Source organism: Pseudophryne corroboree, chromosome 1 (assembly GCF_028390025.1).
Source record: "Pseudophryne corroboree isolate aPseCor3 chromosome 1, aPseCor3.hap2, whole genome shotgun sequence".
Classification (NCBI taxonomy): domain Eukaryota; kingdom Metazoa; phylum Chordata; class Amphibia; order Anura; family Myobatrachidae; genus Pseudophryne; species Pseudophryne corroboree.
Genome location: NC_086444.1, coordinates 1,039,280,044 through 1,039,298,259, shown reverse-complemented (window position 1 = coordinate 1,039,298,259; position 18,216 = coordinate 1,039,280,044). Strand labels below are relative to the sequence as shown.

The 18,216-nt window shown below is 46.3% G+C and overlaps 1 protein-coding gene across 7 annotated transcripts in view; it reads left to right on the top strand.

Moving 5' to 3' along the window:
* FAT1 (FAT atypical cadherin 1) overlaps positions 1-18,216 on the top strand; it is a 325,756-nt gene that overhangs the window by 41,707 nt on the left and 265,833 nt on the right. For 5 of the 7 annotated variants that reach the window (XM_063920806.1, XM_063920804.1, XM_063920805.1 and 2 more), the window contains exon 1: positions 7,873-8,184. The exons of 1 other annotated variant lie outside the window; for it this stretch is intronic. The gene's annotated coding sequence lies outside the window, so the exon portion shown is untranslated. Of the gene's footprint in view, positions 1-7,869; positions 8,185-18,216 lie in introns of those variants that run through there. One more of the 7 variants, XR_010177511.1, reaches the window with a different exon arrangement.

The window sequence follows — 18,216 nt, the reverse complement described above, 5'->3', positions numbered from 1 at the left end:
ATACTTTGGGATCAAAATGACCCCCAAATTCTATGATTTAAGCTGTTTTTTAGTGTTTTTTGAAAAAAACACCCGAATCCAAAACACACCCGAATCCGACAAAAAAAATTCGGTGAGGTTTTGCCAAAACGCGTTTGAACCCAAAACACGGCCGCGGAACCGAACCCAAAACCAAAACACAAAACCCGAAAAATTTCAGGCGCTCATCTCTAACAGTAAAGGGACTATGCATTATTAATTGTGACAGCTGTGATTATTATTAGTCCTTATCATTGTGGACTTTTTCATTTTCACAGCTATGTACTAAATGTAACTTGCAGGAACTGCTGCCTATGTGAGTTAATCCCAGACGTATCAGAGGAGTCTTTCACATTTTTAAAGGCTTATCCTGAAAAACACATATTGTGCATGCACATGGGGCCTAATTCATGTTTGCACACAATGACCGATGCTGACGCAACTGAGCGATTAATGGCAAACTGCACATGTTCTGCAATTGACATGTGCGAGGGTGCCGCTGTGATCCCACCTGCACTGAGAAATTTGTTGTAGAGTGATTGACAGGAAGTGACTGTTTGGAGGTGTTAAGGGGAGTGGTTGGGAAACTGCAGGCGTTTCATGGCCGTTTTCAGGGAGTGACTCTTATGATGGCTGTGTGATTGTACATGCAAATACACTGCGTCTGATTTGATAATGCTGTGGCTAGTCTGCATAGCCATAGACCAACCCTTAGCTTCGATGTTCTCCGTAATTTCAATTTTCTATTTCAATTGAGCTTGCAATGAGTCTGGTGAGCATCTCTTTTCATTCCTGGGTGGCAGCTTTACTTGCTCATATTAGCAGTTCCATAGCTTAGAAGATTGCACTTGTTAATGCATTAGCGTACAAACATCAGTTAGGCCCAGAGTGTCTGTTTCCAGGCAGAGACTGCGGAAGAGAGATCGTAAGATCATTCTCCTATGAGAATGCCTCAATAGGCATAAAGCGGTTTACCCCACCTGAGGATGGCATAAACCAACGGGGCTTTTAAAAAACTTTGCTATTTGGAATTTGATACATAGGTGTCAGACCGTAGCCCTCATTGCTAATACTAATGGGGACTGAGCTCTGCATCGCTAATTAGCCTTTTACAGAGATGTCTGTGAAATCACCAACATTAGGGTTCTAGTACATAGCAACAAGACATGAAGGTATGCAGAAATTCCAGTTTCAACATATTTTTATGAAAATGAGCTTGATAAATAGGTTCTTAAATCTTTGATAATGTCTAACTGGTATAATGTACAGGTTTAAGATATGTTATGTCATTTGCTATGTCAACCAAGGGCTCATGTAATTATATCTGCTCTAAAAATATTCACATGCTCTCAGCTTTCACCCTCAATCACGTTTGGGTTCATCCTCTTTGGATACTTGATGCTGCAGTCACAGTTAATAGGTCAGTGTGTTCAAAGTGGTTCTTCCACCATGAATCTACATTTTCTGATTCAGTGACAGATCAAAAAGAGCGCACATACCATGCTGGACATTAGTTAGAGAAGTAATTAACATCTTTTATTCTATGCAACATACTTAGAGGAGACAAAGTTAGATGGTCTTATCCATTTTTCTATAATAAATTACAATGTAATTGCCAATTAACAACAATGTTGTCTTATTTGGGGATAGTTTGCCCACTTAAATTGTCTACAGTCTAATAGTTTTTTTATTTAGTTGTCAAAATAAATCTATATATGTGCGGCTGACAGTTGATCAGTCATGAGAAATTTTAATTAAAAATCAACTAGACTGCAGCTACAGAGTTGGGCATACCCCTGCTTGCTCAGTGTAAAATATGCAAATTTTCACTGTGTATTCTCACAGAAAAACTTACACTGGCGGAGAGAGAGAGAAGGGGCGTCCAAGCGCAAACTAAGCACAGTAATAGGCCCTGTATATGTGCAATGATTTGGGGCAATTCCCCGATCCCCTAACCTCAGGCGGTAACCGGACTACAGATCTACACTAAACAGGTCTACTGTCAATGGTCTACCACTAATGGTAGACATGCATTAGGTGGACAGAGTCAAAAGGACGACATGTAAAAGGTAGACAGTTCAGCAGGTCGACAGGGTTAAAAGGTCTACAGGGTCAAAAGGTCGACATGACAGTGGTCGGCACACATTATCATAGACACAAGTGTTTTTATAAAAAAAAAAAACTACTTTTTCATACTTTACCATCCACGTGGACCATGATTGGGAATAGTAACCTGCCCGAAGAATGGTGAGCAAAGGGAGCCATACGAGGGGATGCAGTACACTAATGGGGCTTGTTTGTGGCAGAAAAGTAACAAAATACCCCAAAAAACAAAAAAAAAAATGACTACCTTTTTTTGTGATAACCATTTTCATGTCAACCTTATGACTCTGTCGACTATTCCTACTGTCTACCTATTCTATGTTGAGTTTTTGACCCTGTTGACCCAATACATGTCTACCATTCATGGTAGACCTATTGACTGTAGACCTTTTTAGTGTAGATCTAATAATCCACACCCACCTCAGGCTTGGGGAACTCCAATATGTAGGATTTCACTGATTTTCCATTTCCGACAAAAAAAATGATTGGGATTGGCAAATCGTGGATTTTTAGCATGCAAAAGTTTCCGGATTCCCCGATAAATTGCAGATCATTGATGGCCACAAATCTCTGTCTTTGATTGGCGCATTTCTATTGAGGAATCAAGGAAGTGCAGTGCACATGTATGGGGCCAATACCTTCCAACATTTTGCCAGATGAACTTGGGATTCCTGTGCATACTGAAGGCGCATGCTGCCGGAAAGGGAACGTGACCTCAGCAAAGGGGGTGTGGCTTCATGGTAATGCTTTGAGCTATGCCTCCCATTTTCTGTGATTGTGGGGCATCTACAGCACTCCGGGAACTGCTGGCATGCTTCCTGTTCCTCTCTCCCATGAATAGACGCTGTGATGCAGAGCAGGGTGTGTCAGGGGGCCGCCCTGCTCCCCTGTCCCCGTGAGACAGAAGCGGAGTGCCCCAAAAAATGGACTGTCCTAGTAACAGTTGGGAGGTATGCAGGACAGTTGGCAACAGGGCCGTAACTACGTGTGTGCCAAGGGGGCTTGGCACACAGCGCAGTTGCCCTGAGGGCATGAGTCAAATTGACTCATTACATGCCGCCTCTGCTGTGTGCGCCGCCGCCGCGCTGTGGAGGGGAAGACAGAAGCGCCGAGCAGCGGAGAGAAGGAGGAGGAGGGAGGGGGAGCAGGGAGTCGCAGCAGCGCTATTTGATTGGTAGTAAGCGCCGCTGCAGCATCCCCCTCTCCTTCTGTATTGGCTGCCCGGCGCTGCTATGGATGCTGGGATGCGGTTCCTTCATCCCAGCATCCACAGCAGCGCCAGGCAGCCAATACAGAAGAAGAGGGGGATGCTGCAGCGGCGCTTACTACCAATCAAATAGCGCTGCTGCGGCTCCCTGCTCCCCCTCCCTCCTCTTCCTTCTCATCTCACTGCCTGCACCGAGGGAGCTGCCAGCACGAGGAGCCTGTCAGGTAAGTATCTCTCTCTCTCTCTCTCTCTCTTTTAGGGGGACACCGTCTGCCATAATGTGTAAAAAGGGGTCCTGGCTGCCGCATTGTGTAAAAAGGGGGACTGGCTGCCGCAATGTGTAAAAAGGGGGACTGGCTGCCGCATTGTGTAAAAAGGGGGACTGGCTGCCGCAATGTGTGAAAAGGGGGCCTGGCTGCCGCATTGTGTAAAAAGGGGTCCTGGCTGCCGCATTGTGTAAAAAGGGGGCCTGGCTGCCGCAATGTGTAAAAAGGGGGACTGGCTGCCGCATTGTGTAAAAAGGGGGACTGTCTGCCGCAATGTGTAAAAAGGGGGACTGGCTGCTGCAATGTGTAAAAAGGGGGACTGGCTGCCGCAATGTGTAAAAAGGGGGACTGTCTGCCGTAATGTGTAAAAAGGGGGCCTGGCTGCCGCAATGTGTAAAAAGGGGGACTGGCTCCCGTAATGTGTAAAAAGGGGGCCTGGCTGCCGCAATGTGTATAAAGGGGGACACCGTCTGCCGTAATGTGTATAAACGGGGACGCTGTCTGCTGTAATGTGTAAAAAGGGGGCCTGGCTGCCGCAATGTGTAAAAAGGGGGACTGGCTGCCGCATTGTGTAAAAAGGGGGACTGTCTGCCGCAATGTGTAAAAAGGGGGACTGGCTGCTGCAATTTGTAAAAAGGGGGACTGGCTGCCGCAATGTGTAAAAAGGGGGACTGTCTGCCGTAATGTGTAAAAAGGGGGCCTGGCTGCCGCAATGTGTAAAAAGGGGGACTGGCTCCCGTAATGTGTAAAAAGGGGGCCTGGCTGCCGCAATGTGTATAAAGGGGGACACCGTCTGCCGTAATGTGTATAAACGGGGACGCTGTCTGCTGTAATGTGTAAAAAGGGGGACTGTCTGCTGTAATGTGTCAAAAGGGGGACGCTGTCTGCTGTAATGTATAAAAGGGGCTCTACCTGGTGTAGTGGCGCTACTGTGCAGCGTAATTTGAATAATGTAGACTACTGTGCACCGTAGTATGAATTGCTATTATTTTGTGGCCACGCCCCTTCCCCATGAAGCCACGCCCCTCTAAATTTTGCGCGCGCCTACGCCGCGCACTGCCCCTGTCTTACATGGGGGGGCGCCACTGTCATTTCTTGCACACAGCGCTAAAATGCCTAGTTACGGCACTGGTTGGGAAGTACAGTATGCGGCTTTATAGGTGCGTTCACAGAATTGTGGACTGAGGCAGACACATGTAGAGGCGGGATGCATTTAATTTGCCGGCTGTCGGAATCCCGGTGGAATCCCAACAGCCGCCAATGCCTCAAGCTGGAATCCTGGCGCAACAGGACTATTCCCACTTGTGGGTGTCCACAACACCCATAGAGTGGGAATAGATCCTGTGGCGAGCAAAGCTCGCAAGGGGACTCTTTGCACTCGCCCCGCTGCCAGCATCCAGGCGGGCAGGATGCTGCTGTTGGGATATTGACAGTCGGCATCCCATCCGCCAGTAAATCATACTGAACCAGTAGAGACAACTACGTCCTACAGTAGTTGTATCAATTGCAGCTGACTGAGAGCTTGTGCAAACGCACATGATGACAATGACGGTAACCAGCCCTAACTAGCAGCTGCTGAATACATATCCACCTCAGAAACTGCCCTGCTTTCTTAATTGATTATACTAACAGTATAGGATTATTTCAAAATGTGTCACTACTTTCTTTATATGTGGGAAGGAAGGCTACATCTGCTATATAAAAGGGGGTTTTATGTAAAGGAAACCTAATAATACCCCTTTCACATCGCACAAATAACCCAGTATCGACACGGCAATATGCCGTGTCGAAACGAGTCAGTGTGCGATGTGAAAGCTCCTTTGGTGAATTAGCGGGTCGCCTGACCCGGTAATTGAACCCGGTAAAAAAGAAGGGTTATTACCGGGTTGAATACCGGGTCAGGTGCAGTGTGAATGGGAGCCGTTCCGATGCGACACGGCTCCCATTCACAGCATAGGGAGAGGCGGCGCAGGAGACGAGCTCTTCTCCCAGCGCCGCCGCCGGCCCCGCCCCGGCTGCTGCTGCGCCCCCCGCTGCTATGGCAACCGACTAGGTATATTGCCGTGTCGGAAAGCCAGCAAAGGAGCGCAAATGCCGGATCACGTTTCTCTTACCGGGTGGGATCCGGCATTTGCGATCTGAAAGCAGCATAAGAGAAGGTATTTGTCTCTAAAACAACTGTGAACAAACCTTCCTTGTGTTTATACCCTGGTTGGATGTTAAACCATGTACTCCTGACAGATTAATGATCCATGATTTTTATATTTTCCTGACGATTTCCAGTGTACACATTAATAAATTATTTTTCCCTTCTGAACGATAAACGTCCCTAAAGACTGTTGAGGTGACGTACAGAAGTCAAGACCAGAGGTGACTGCTTTTATCCCCGGGATGTATACACTACAATGATGAGACCGGAGAGTTGAGAATCGCCCTGATTATTGTACAGTGTGTACCCCATTTTGTAATCCTGACTGTTCCAGAACTGGAAACATCTTGAGATACTTGTGTCCTAGCAATTGGGCATAAAGGGGCCAATTCAATTGTTGGTTGCTCGGATGCGCAAGCTCCCTGGGGGACACATTTCAGCTCGCAGCCTCCTGAGGTGCAAACTTCTGCGAAAATACTGTTGTTTGAGCGCCCTGACCTGGGTGGTCAATCCGAGTTGTTCGCTAGCTTTTTTCGGTCACTGCGCAGAAAAAGCGGCACTTCTGCGCATGCGTATGCGGCGCAATGCGCATGCGCGACGTACTTTCACAACAGCCGATGGTTTTTTACACAAGGTCTAGCGAAGCTTTTCAGTCGCACTGCTGGCCGCAGAGTGATTGACATGACGTGGGCGTTTCTAGGTGTCAACTGACCGTTTTCAGGGAGTGTTCGAAAAAACGCAGGCATGGCTTTGCCGAACGCAGGGCGTGTTCGTGACGTCGAAACAGGAACAGAATGGTCTGAAGTGATCGCAAGCGCTGAGTAGGTCTGGAGCTACTCTGAAACTGCTCAAAATTATTTTGCAGCCGCCCTGCGATCCTTTTGTTCGCACTTCTGCTAAGCTAAGATACACTCCCAAAGGGCGGCGGCTTAGCGTTTGCACTGCTGCTAAAAGCAGCTAGCGAGCGAACAACTCGGAATGACCACCCTGGACTTTAGATGGGTTTAGCTACACCTGTGCAAGTCCTACACCTGTGCAAGTCCACTTGTTGGTAACGTATCTCCCTGCCCTGGAAGATAAATAATATAGCGAGCACACATTTTCTGATGAAGATCTTTGCAGACAGGAATGGATTGTCATGAGTTTGTGTACATTAAATGTATTTTATTGTTTGTTTCTTAGGGGTCTATTCATGAAGCAGAGAAAAGCCCTGTTTTGCGGTAAACAGGGCTTTTCTCTGCTTACCGCAATTCACAGAGCGGGTTACCGTGGAGAAGTCTCTGACTTCTCCAGCGGTACCCCCGCTCTGTGCCTGAATCGCATCACCATACCTTTGTATGGTGAGTGCGATTCATGAAGGTGCGGAAAGCTCTGCTTTCCGCTTCTCCATGGAGTTCAGGTTCGCCATCTCAGGACGGCGTAACCTGAACTGTGGTGCGGAGACATCAGGGAAGCTCAATGCTTCCCTGATCGCTGCTCGGCACCTCGTGCAGGCTCCGCCCCCCGACCTCCCAGCAACCACTGCGGCCGGCCGGGAGGTCAACACCGTGCGCATGCGCAAAGGGACCGTCGCTGGACCCCGCGCATCGCTGGAAAGGACCGCCGGAGAAGACCTCACCGCGGGAGCCCCAGACACCGCAGCGCATCGTCGGAAGGGTAAGTATACATGAATTGCTACTTATCACGGCTATACATCGCATCGAAGCGATGCGATGTATAGTGATAAGTAGCAATTCTGATTTCGTTTTCTACATGAATAGACCCCTTAATGTGACTGTACAAAAGTGTACAGAAACACAATTGTTTATAAATAAATAAATAGTAAATCTGTTGCCTGGGAAGTCATGCCATGCCCTACTAATGTAAAAAGGTGACCAGTATTTGATGTCACTTTCTAGGTGTAACAAGTGTAGTGGCACTATAATCTTGTGATTAAGAAAGAATAGGTAGCCAGCAGAGCCTCCTGACACACAGGACACTGTAATTTCGCCTGAGCCTCTCTCTCTCCACTTGAAAATTCCAGTTTGCCTGTGTCCACAAAAGTGAAGGAGGGGAGGAGAAGGATGTGATGTCACCGCCCCCCACCCCGGTGAGCGCTGTCCCAGGCAGGCAGGGCAGCAGCACGGGGAAGCCTGCCACGCACTGTGCGATACAGCTGCAGCCCCTTCCTCTGTCGGGACATGTCCTGACTCTCTGTATATGACTCTTCCTCCCAGCGCTGCTGCTGGTGCGGAGCTCCTCCCGGTCACCGAGGTGTAATCTGCAGGCACAGAAGTTTTGATGGTGCCATGAATCGGGGCTGGTGCTAGTTGTGGCTCCCACCTGGCTATGGCTTTGTTGAGGAAAAGACGGAAAAGGTGAAAGCCCAGAGTGCTTGGCAGGAGCTGATGGAGACCCGTGCAGCAGCCTGAGCAGCAGCAGCTCCTACATATACCAGACTGGTAAGTGTAGAGCTTACCCCGGTCACTTGCATCGTGGCCGGGATCGCTGCCCATGCACTGAGACGCGTCCTCTTTGTTGCGCTATGCTGCGACTGTCCCAGTGTGTACAGTGGCTGTGCCGCGCGTGGTGGCCGCACCGTGAGGCGCTGCTGCCCTCTCCATTCTTCCTATAGGTGGCTGGGAGGCAGAGGCACAACCGAAGAGGTTATTTATTTTGTTAGATGTTGCTAATTACATTGTTTTCCAATAAACTCAGTATACAATCGTTTGACTGCTAATTATTAAAATAATAACCGGGTCTTCGTAGGACATATATAACTGATAGGAACGGTTCTACTAACAATCATTTATCCTGTGCCAGTGCCGTGTACGGGGAGTCATTGTTTCACCTTCCCCGAGACATTGCAATATATCAGATCTATGATGGTTTATAGAAAGATGTCTCCTTAGTGGCAAAGTTGCTTTTTCTAAGTGGTCCTGAACTCCTGTCCAAGTACTCCAACAGGTCATGTTTTCAGGATTTCTAGCAGTGGATACAGGAGGGATAATTACTGATCCCGCAAAATAGATGACCTGAGTATAGGTATCCAGAAAACATGACCTGTTGTGGGTTATGGAGTGGAGAACAACTGCTCGGGGGGCACACCTTGGTACAGCACTTCCTCTGTCACACTGGTGCAGTCAGGCAGACTGATCCTCCTCGGGCTGTCCCGGAGTGGGGGGCTGTGATACAGGCTGATCGTCCTCGGGCTGTCCCGGAGTGGGGGGCTGTGATACAGGCTGATCGTCCTCGGGCTGTCCCGGAGTGGGGGGCTGTGATATAGGCTGATCGTCCTCGGGCTGTCCCGGAGTGGGGGGCTGAGATACAGGCTGATCGTCCTCGGGCTGTCCCGGAGTGAGGGGCTGTGATACATGGGCTGTTAGAAGCGAGGTGCTGTGTGATGAGATACAAGAGTAATGCATCTGCCTGCAGTGATCCCAGCTGTGCCCGGCACCCAGTCACTGAGTCTAGCCCATGACTGATACCTGACCCCCACCTTCCCCCAAATCTGTGACCTTGCTGGGAGGAATGTAACAGTGGGCTGACAAAGTGCCATATCTGTGGCTGTAAGGCAGGGACTCTGTCCTTCTCCCCCTCCCTGATTTATGAGCCAGTAATGGGGAGGTTAGTACTTTTTATGCTGCAGGGTGAATGACACTTGTCCTCCCTGCCAGCTGTGGATTGTCTGGTTCACAATGAGTCCCCCACCTGTATACACACTTCTGCCCCAGTACTCCTTGTAGCAGTAATGAGGACAATGCCTGATTCTGGCACCAGGGAGTTAAGTTGCAGCACTGGGAGCTGTAACTATTCCATAGGAACTCTTATTGTCTGTGTTGCCACATGTTGGACACAGTGTAACACTTTGTAGGTATACACAAGAGGGCTGTCTTCCGGTGCACAGCTCAGCCTGGCATTGATAGAGTTAAAGCCCTCTCTGCATAAACTGCCTGTGCTGGGTCCCAAGACTCCATAGGCGTATGCTTTGTATTGGGAGAGGGCTGGAATCTTCCAGCAGTCAGAGTGCAGTGTACTTGCTGTGCCAAGAAGGAATATTTCCTTGCCGGGGCCTCACCAGCACATGCAGGCTGCAGGGTGTGATGTGGCCGGTCAGCAACTTTTGGGGGGGAGGGGAGAGCAAAGACGGAAGGGGGCTGCAAGACCACCATGCAGGAGCTGGAAAAGATGCTCTTCGACCCCCTACAACTGGATATAGTGTTATCTGTAAAGAAGAGTACATTGTACTGCAGACATCATTACTGACACCCCAGAATTCAGGGGTGTCCCAAACCCCAATAACGTGCCAGCATTTTGCGTTGCCGGAGTACAATGAGGGGCAGAGGATCCTAGAAAAGTGCAATGGAAAGATATAAATCGTGTGAGATGTTCCCCCATAGTGCAGTAAATGAGGGGTTGCTTGTTAGGGCGCAGGGAGACTGCTGCATGAAGCTGCTGGCCTGTTTGGTGGGGGATGCAGCTGGCTCTGAGCCCAGTATATGGGGGCAGGGCAGAGACTTCATTATTGGAGTGAGCTGGGGAAGCACAGGAGGCTCTCTTAGGGTGAAGAGAGAGAGGAAAAAACTTTTATTACCTCTGCCTTTCTGTAACAATACAGGACAGAGTGTTACCCGATCTGCCTCTACTATACAAAACATAATGGAAAGTCTAATTGCAACATTAACCTATTCATTGCCAGGGGCCGTGTCTTTCAGAAACAAAAGGGGGCCAGGTCCCAGCTATGCTAGACCGCATGTGCAACAGTGTGTTCTGCCAGGTTATTAGTGGATGCTATCGAGCGCTGGGAGAAAGGCTTAGCACCATATGCTGACTATTGCTGTAGGCATCTGTCACCCTCTTGCTGGCTTACACATCCTGGGGAACTATAAGTCCCAGTGTAACCCATCTGCATGTTGAGAGTTGCAGAGCTTCATGTCTCCTAGAATCTAGATCTCTGTCTGTGGAAACAGGAGGGGTTATTACAGTCCCAGCAAAATACGTTAACTCCCCTGTTCATGATTAAAGAAATCCACAAAACATGACTTGCTGGGGGTACTTGAGTGAAGAGGGGAACCACTGGCCTAGATTAATCCAACAATCATCAGTCTGGAGTTGCATTTTACACGTCTATGCATTTCCATCATAATCATTCTTATTATTTTTATGTGACAAGCTTCATTTTACTGCTTGTTTGTGGAGAGATTGTGCTGGTAATTACTGCATTGTGATTCATGTTTGATATCTAGCCTGGCCAAATATGGGTGTGCGCCCCGCTGCCTGAGGAGCTCACACTTCATACACTGAAGTGTATTGTTGGTTTGGTAAACAAATAATTGATAGCGCACCCCGGGCGCTGCTGTGCCGCTCCTATTGATCTGCTTATCACCAGCAAGCAGCAACAACTTCTTCTTTTATGTGGTTGCTGTAGAAATAAGTCAGGGGAAAAACAGACACCTGATGGGGAAAGAAAGTTTATTGTTTTGTAAATTTATCAGATGCCCTCTTTATAGGAAATGCAGAAAGAGCTGTATGGAAGAAGACACATATGGATACTAGTGCAACCCTGCAGTATGTGTGTGTTTTTGTGTATATACATTTCACACAGTACACACACAAAGGAGTAGATTAATATAAGCAGTGATGGGGAACCTTTGCCACTCCAGCTGTTGTTGAACTACACATCCCAGCATGCCCTGCTACAGTTTTAGCATGGCCAAATAGTAAAACTGTAGCAGAGCATGCTGGGATGTGTAGTTCAACAACAGCTGGACTGCCAAAGCTGTCCCATCACTGATCTAGGGTAATATGCCATTGTGACGGCATTACAACAAAGGCAACAGTGCCCTACATTACCCCAAAATTGAGCATTCAAGTTTAAAGCCCCATAAGTGTGCATATTAAAATTTAAACTGTTGGGGCTATCGTAAGGTTGATGTGTGGACTACATCGCCAGCATAGACCTTAGGGGTTAATTCAGACCTGATCGCTGCTGTGCGTTTTCGCTCAGCGGGCGAACAGATCTGAACTGTGTATGCACCGCAATGCGCAGGCGCAACGGACGGCTGCAAAGTAGATCGCCGTTCAGTGGAGGGTTTGTGCGAAGGATCCATTTGCATGGGCGTTCGCAAGGAGATTGACAGGAAAAGGGCATTTGTGGGTAGCAACTGACCATTTTCAGGGAGTGTCTGGAAAAATGCAGACGGGATCAAGCGTTTGAAGGGAGGGTGTCTGACGTCAAATCCGGCCTTAATCACCCTGATGTGATCACAGTGGCTGAATAAGTCCTGGGCTGTGCAGAGGGGGGGTGTAGTACTGGTGACCGGCGGTCTCCTGACCGCCGGTCACCTTACCGACGCCGGGATCCCGGCAGCATACCGACGCCGGGATCCCGACGGGGAGGGGCGAGTGCAACAAGCCCCTTGCGGGCTCGCTGCGCTCGCCACGCTGCGGGGTCGCCACGGGTTCTATTCCCACTCTATGGGTGTCGTGGACACCCACGAGTGGACATAGTCCCTGTTGGTCGGCATGCCGACCATCGGGATAGTGAGCCGTCGGGCTCACGGAGGAGGTCATGTGACTGTCGGTCAGCTGACCGGCGGTCGCATGAATACCACCCGTGCAGAGACTGCTCGCAATTAGTTAGTGCATCTCTGTTACACATGCGTTCGCACACATGCACAGCGAAAATACACTCCCCCTGTAGGCGGTGACTATCCGATCGTAAGGCTGCAAAAATCGCTGTCGATCAGGTCTGAATTACCCCCTTTAATTTAATCGACCCATGTATATTCCTATATGCTTTAATACCTGAAGACCATACTTAAAGAGTGAATCTTTACTGCATGTAAAGTTTTGGGTGCTGTTGATACATTACTGCTTTCTTTTAATATTTTATATTAGGAATTCTTTTGGCCTTCTCTTTTTTCTGAAATATTTGACTTTATTTGCTTTTGCAAAGTATTTTACTGCCTATTCAGGACTTTCTCAGTAGGTACTATGCTGTAGGCCAAAGCTTTTTTGTTGGAAGAGCACAAATCAATACAGTCAATCTTCACGAAAAAATAAATTACAGGCTGAGCAGGCTGTTGAAGAGGCAATAGGAAATTATTTAAGGTTGTCCAGGAAGCATGAAACAGGGTTTTTTGTTATTCAGACAGATCTTGTTTAGACTGTATTTCTTCCCTTAGCAACTGTTGGAACGAATGAAAATGTTGACACTGAACTATTTAGGCCCGCCCTCAGTACTAATAACTCACTTCCAGGACATTGTGTTGTGTCCTGCCTTTGGAAATTTGAATATTATCTTAATTGCACATTATTAAGTGAGTAAAAAGTGTGTGATTGCAAGCCTTCAAGGTTTAGTAAGTCAGAAAAATGCAAGACTTGTGCACACACCCTCAGTTGTCAAAGAAAAAATGTATCAAACAACATTTGTGCACCCAGAAAATTGGAACAAAAACTATTTTCACATAGAGTCCATATTTATATCCCCCCCAAAAAAAAAATAATAATAATAATAATAATAATAATATATAACTATATGTTGTACCATGTATTAAAAGTATTGACCACAGTTGTTTTCATTTCCTTATTCTGCATTGTTACCTCTCTTGAAATATCCTAGAAATGAGTAAAACAAGAGATAGGGGCCTATTTAGCAAGCAAACCTGCCACTTAAGCCAAGCAGATACAAACGTAATGTAGCTATGTAGGAAAGGGTTAACGGAGGAGATAATGCAACTATCTTCTCCCATAATTACCCAACTCCTTTAACATTGCAATGGACTTGGAGAGAACAAGCCATTGCTCTCTACAGCGCTTAATGTTTTCTGCTGTTGAGCAAGCAAAAAGATGTTAAGAAGATCCTTAAGTTAACTTACATAAAGCCATTAGTTTAGTGCTGAGATACAGACCAGAGTGTGCTAGAAGCACCAGAACAGAGAGCGACACCCCAGGCAGGAAAGAGGAACTGCACAGGTTGTGAAAGGTTCAGGGTGCTAGAATGAACACGTGCCACGTTAGTTTTGGCTCCTTTCATCAGCGGGAACCACTCATTAAAAGCGCTGAAACATTGAACTAATGTGATTGTGTCCTGAGCCCTTCTATAAAATCTGGAGTGCCACTGATTTTGACTTTTATTTCTCACCCTTCTGTGCTTATGGAGGGCACCATTCATTGTATGTGTATATATAATATATACATGTTTTTGGCATTATGCAGCCAGCAGCGTGGAGTTCTGTGCTGCTGGTGTGCAGAGTCCGAGCCACCCACTTCAAGAGGACACTTCATCGCCTCATGGTGCCCTAGCAGCTTTGCTGCATTCTTCATCTGTGTATGGGGAAGAACAGGGAAGGGAGATGGGGCCTTCTGATAGGGCAACTCATATGACGTTGGAGCATGCGCATTATTACACAGAGGAAGACAGTCTTTTCGGACAAACGAAATGGCTGCCACTGGAGACTTCGCAGGGACAGCGTGTAAACAAAACTGCTATCATTGAAAAGATTTTTGCTGCTTTCCAGCGTAAAGTAGGTAAAAAATGCTAATAATCACGACAATATTGGTTAGCAAATAGTATGATAGCTCTTTGTGGGCAGGATAACACACAGATCATCATCATGCCCAACCCCCACATACTGACATAATCCTGTTGTCCCATCACTTTTTATGTTTACAGTATTACTATAAAAAAGGTATTACCCATCCATAACACTAGATGTACCTGTCTATTCCATAGTGGAATTCCTGCATCTCCCCCCTCCTCCTCTTCTCCTAGTGCCCCACTTGCCCCCTTCTATCTGCATGTTTTCGTCTGCTTTAAGCTTGAGTAGTGACATGACATGGTGATCTAACGATGACCTGAGAAGGTCCTTCAGAAGAAGTAGCGATTAACTTTGTAGTGATTGTCTATTGTCAATCAGGGAGGTAGCGCAACATAAATCCCATACCTGGTGTCACTGGTGGGACAGCATTTTGTTGACTTCCCATGTCCATCTAAATCTCCATGTAAATGTAGGTACATCGCTTTCCCTATAGTCTGAGGTGTAACAATGTGCACTCCCCAGAACTTGCACTAACAGCACTTCTGTCTGAACAATTTCATTAATGTAGTAAAAATGCATTGTACTGGGACCTAGCACACATTCTCCAACTCCGACTGTCTGTATATGTGCACTTTGCCAAGAGAAATTTCTGCCCAAGAGACCTCACAAGCTACCATCCCCATATAGTTCACATTGTACATATTGTTTTAATAAACATGTTACTTTCATCCTTGCAGGATATGTTCTTTTAATGTAGCACTGTACTTTTTATTTTTTATAATGCTCATTGAGAGGAACCCAAATTCTAGGAAGGGGAATAAAAGATACATAAATGTAATATTTATTAAGCCAGTACCAAATGTTCAATAGTTTCTAACCATAAAAGAACAGTAGGGAAGGATTTGACTTTACAGTATGTACCATTGTTTATTGGGGCCTGTCTTTAAAGAAAGCGCTACTCTTGTATAATGTATGTGAATATTCTACCAGCGAGTAAAAAGTTGTTTTAGACCTTTATACACATTTTCACAAAATACAGCTTGGTGACATCTAACAAGAAAAAGATTTAGGGCAATTTATAATTTGAGTATATCTGTATATAGTGCATGTCACATAAGCTGGCATATTGTAACTGGTATTGGGCCGTTGGCTTTATATTGCAGAGTGTGGGGCTTGATACTGGTTGGATGACTTTCAGTAAAAAGCCGACAGTCATTCACATGCTATAAACAGTATGCTTGTAGGTGGAAATGTTTCAGTCAGCACAGGCAAGTGTCAAGCGCTAAAAAAACTAGTGAATAAGGTATTGACTGAAAGGGCTAACATAAAATGGCATTACCCGGAAGTCTGGTCTCCTTGTGTGGTTTATAGTCTGTTTGGAAAAGGTTTGTGGGATCCCTAAATTCTTTTGCGGTTTCACAGCAGGACAGACTGTAAAATAAAGTATTTTATAACAGTAGCATGAAAGTATGAGCAACCTGCACATAACCTGTTCAACCTACAGCTGATCATCTACTATTCATCCTGGCATACATATAAAAAGATGTTTCACTAAATAATATATACTGATGCCGGAATCCTGGCTAACGGGCTATTCCCTCTCGTGGGTGTCCAAGACACCCATAGCGTGGGACTAGAACCTGTGGTGAGCACAGAAAGCCACCGTGGCGAGCGCAGTGAGCCTCAAGGGGACTCTGCACTCGCCCCGCTGCCGGCATACTGGCGGCCGCGATGCCGTTGTCGGTATACGGATGGCCGTCATCCCGGCCGCTGGTATCTCTTACTGAACCTGTACACACTGTTTTGGTTGTCCTGACAAGCTGGACAGTTTTTCGCCAACTTGAAGGTTGCAATATCTGAGCTACAGACTAAGTAATTTTTAATTTTTTCAAGTAACTGATTATTTCAAAAGGTCGTGTTTGTGGGCAAGATTTTCCCGATTTATCGGCGAAACAATCCTTCGTACACACTATTCTAGAAATCAGGCTGATGCCCCGATTATTGGAAATTAGGGACAATTATTGTATGGTGTGTACCTAGCGTAAGGAATTCATGTTTTTATCACGGTGCACCTGATCTAGCTGGCGTCTCATTACCCCACTGTTTCTACATAACATATTCTTAGAGCTTTATTTAGGAACCTGGTGGTGTGCATCCTGGTGAGTTGGAGGTGAACATTTTTAGCAGTGTGCTTTACACTTTACACAGGAAGCGGCAGTTTACACAAGCCGCTGCTTCGTAGATAGAGCCCTACTCCAGTCCCAAGATAATACTTCAGTTTTAAGTCCTTGCAACTTGTATTAAATATCAATGCGTAATAGTAATAAAAATGAGATGAATTTACTTTTGTGGGCACATTCTGACTAGATGCAAAATAAACTGTACTCTCGGGTTGGGTATGTTTTTACCGGTGGCCGGGATTCCGTCCGTCAGCACCCCGACGCCAGGATCCCGGCCGCAGTATGCCTTGGGGCGAGCGCAACAAAGCTACACTCACCACAGGTTCTATTGCCACTCTATGGGTGTTGTGGGAATAGTCCCTTTTAGTTGGCATGCCGACATGTCGGGAATGTCAGGCTTCGGGATGTAGGGGGCGGTATTGTGACCGGCGGTCTCCTGACCGCCGGACACATAACTACATCCCGTATTCTCTAATGATTGTTTTAAGGAGTGCATCACATGCTGAATAGATTATCCTGATTACATAGCTGTACAGTATATAGTGTGGCATCACAAGCCTGGTGTCTTATTTCCTATTCTTATTGTGTAACGTTTCCATGCCATGTACATGGCGCTACCCAGGAGCATAACACGTGAATTAGGGGTTTGTCTGAGTGCTGTCCATAGGGAATGTAAAATTCTCCTAATTCTTGTTGTGATAGTAATGCTGTTGTTGAATTAAAATGACTATTTTGCATGCCTCTAATAATTCTGTGACACGGTTGTCAGTCGGTTTGTTTCATTTGTTGACGGGAAAAGAAAAACCTTGTTATAAGATCCATTGTGATGGGTTAGCCTATCTCCACACTGAAGGGTAAAACGATATATTTTCCTTGTTATTACAGAGTTTCGTCTAAAACAAGTGCACAACATTGACCTTTAGTTAAATGAAGATGCACAGTTCTCTCTCTTCCTCTCACAAGAGAAAGCTTCATAGGATTTCTAATATTCCCTGGAGTGTTGGCAGAGAGTACAAAGTATACACAGTGAATTGGTCAATAAGCCGTTAACCATTGTTAAAAGTGACAAGTAGGTAGAATGATTTAAGACTACAATTGACACTAAAATTGGTAGGTGTATGTACATTGTGAATCATTTCCCCTGAGGTTCTATTCATTTTTTTTCTCATCTCTTAACAATCAGAGTTTGGCTTAACAAGAATCTCTGATTTGTCCTGTAGTTAACTTTTACTATCCTTCGTCAGCTCACTTTATTCTTGTATACAACTTTGCATTTTCCTTTATGTAGACAGAATAAAGAACTTGCAGGAAAGACCCTTAACTGGCCTCATTGCCGTCATGTAAAGAATCTGCTATCTTCCATCTTAAAGGACGACATTGACCACCGCTGCTGCGGTGTCTGAAGTCCTGCAGAATAGTCATTTAGGATGTATTTCTTCTGTAGCTAAATCAGTATGAGGATAAAGCACAAATTGTCTCTGTTGCCATACAGCTCCCTATTAAATGAGCAAACTGGCTACTTGAGATCCTGGCATTGTGGTAATTTGCTGTCAACTTGGCAAATAGCGGCTAAAAATCTGTTGCCATTGAATATATTATGCAAGAATCTGCTTCGAGTGGGTGCCCACTGACATATGGCATGCCGGTAGCTTCCAGTTTTACTCAGACATCCATTGACCTCAAAGCATTAGCTTGGGTTAACTGGCGCAGAGCATATTTGGAAAAACTGCAGTGCTGCTTTTAGGGGTGTAACTACATGGTGAAAACATAC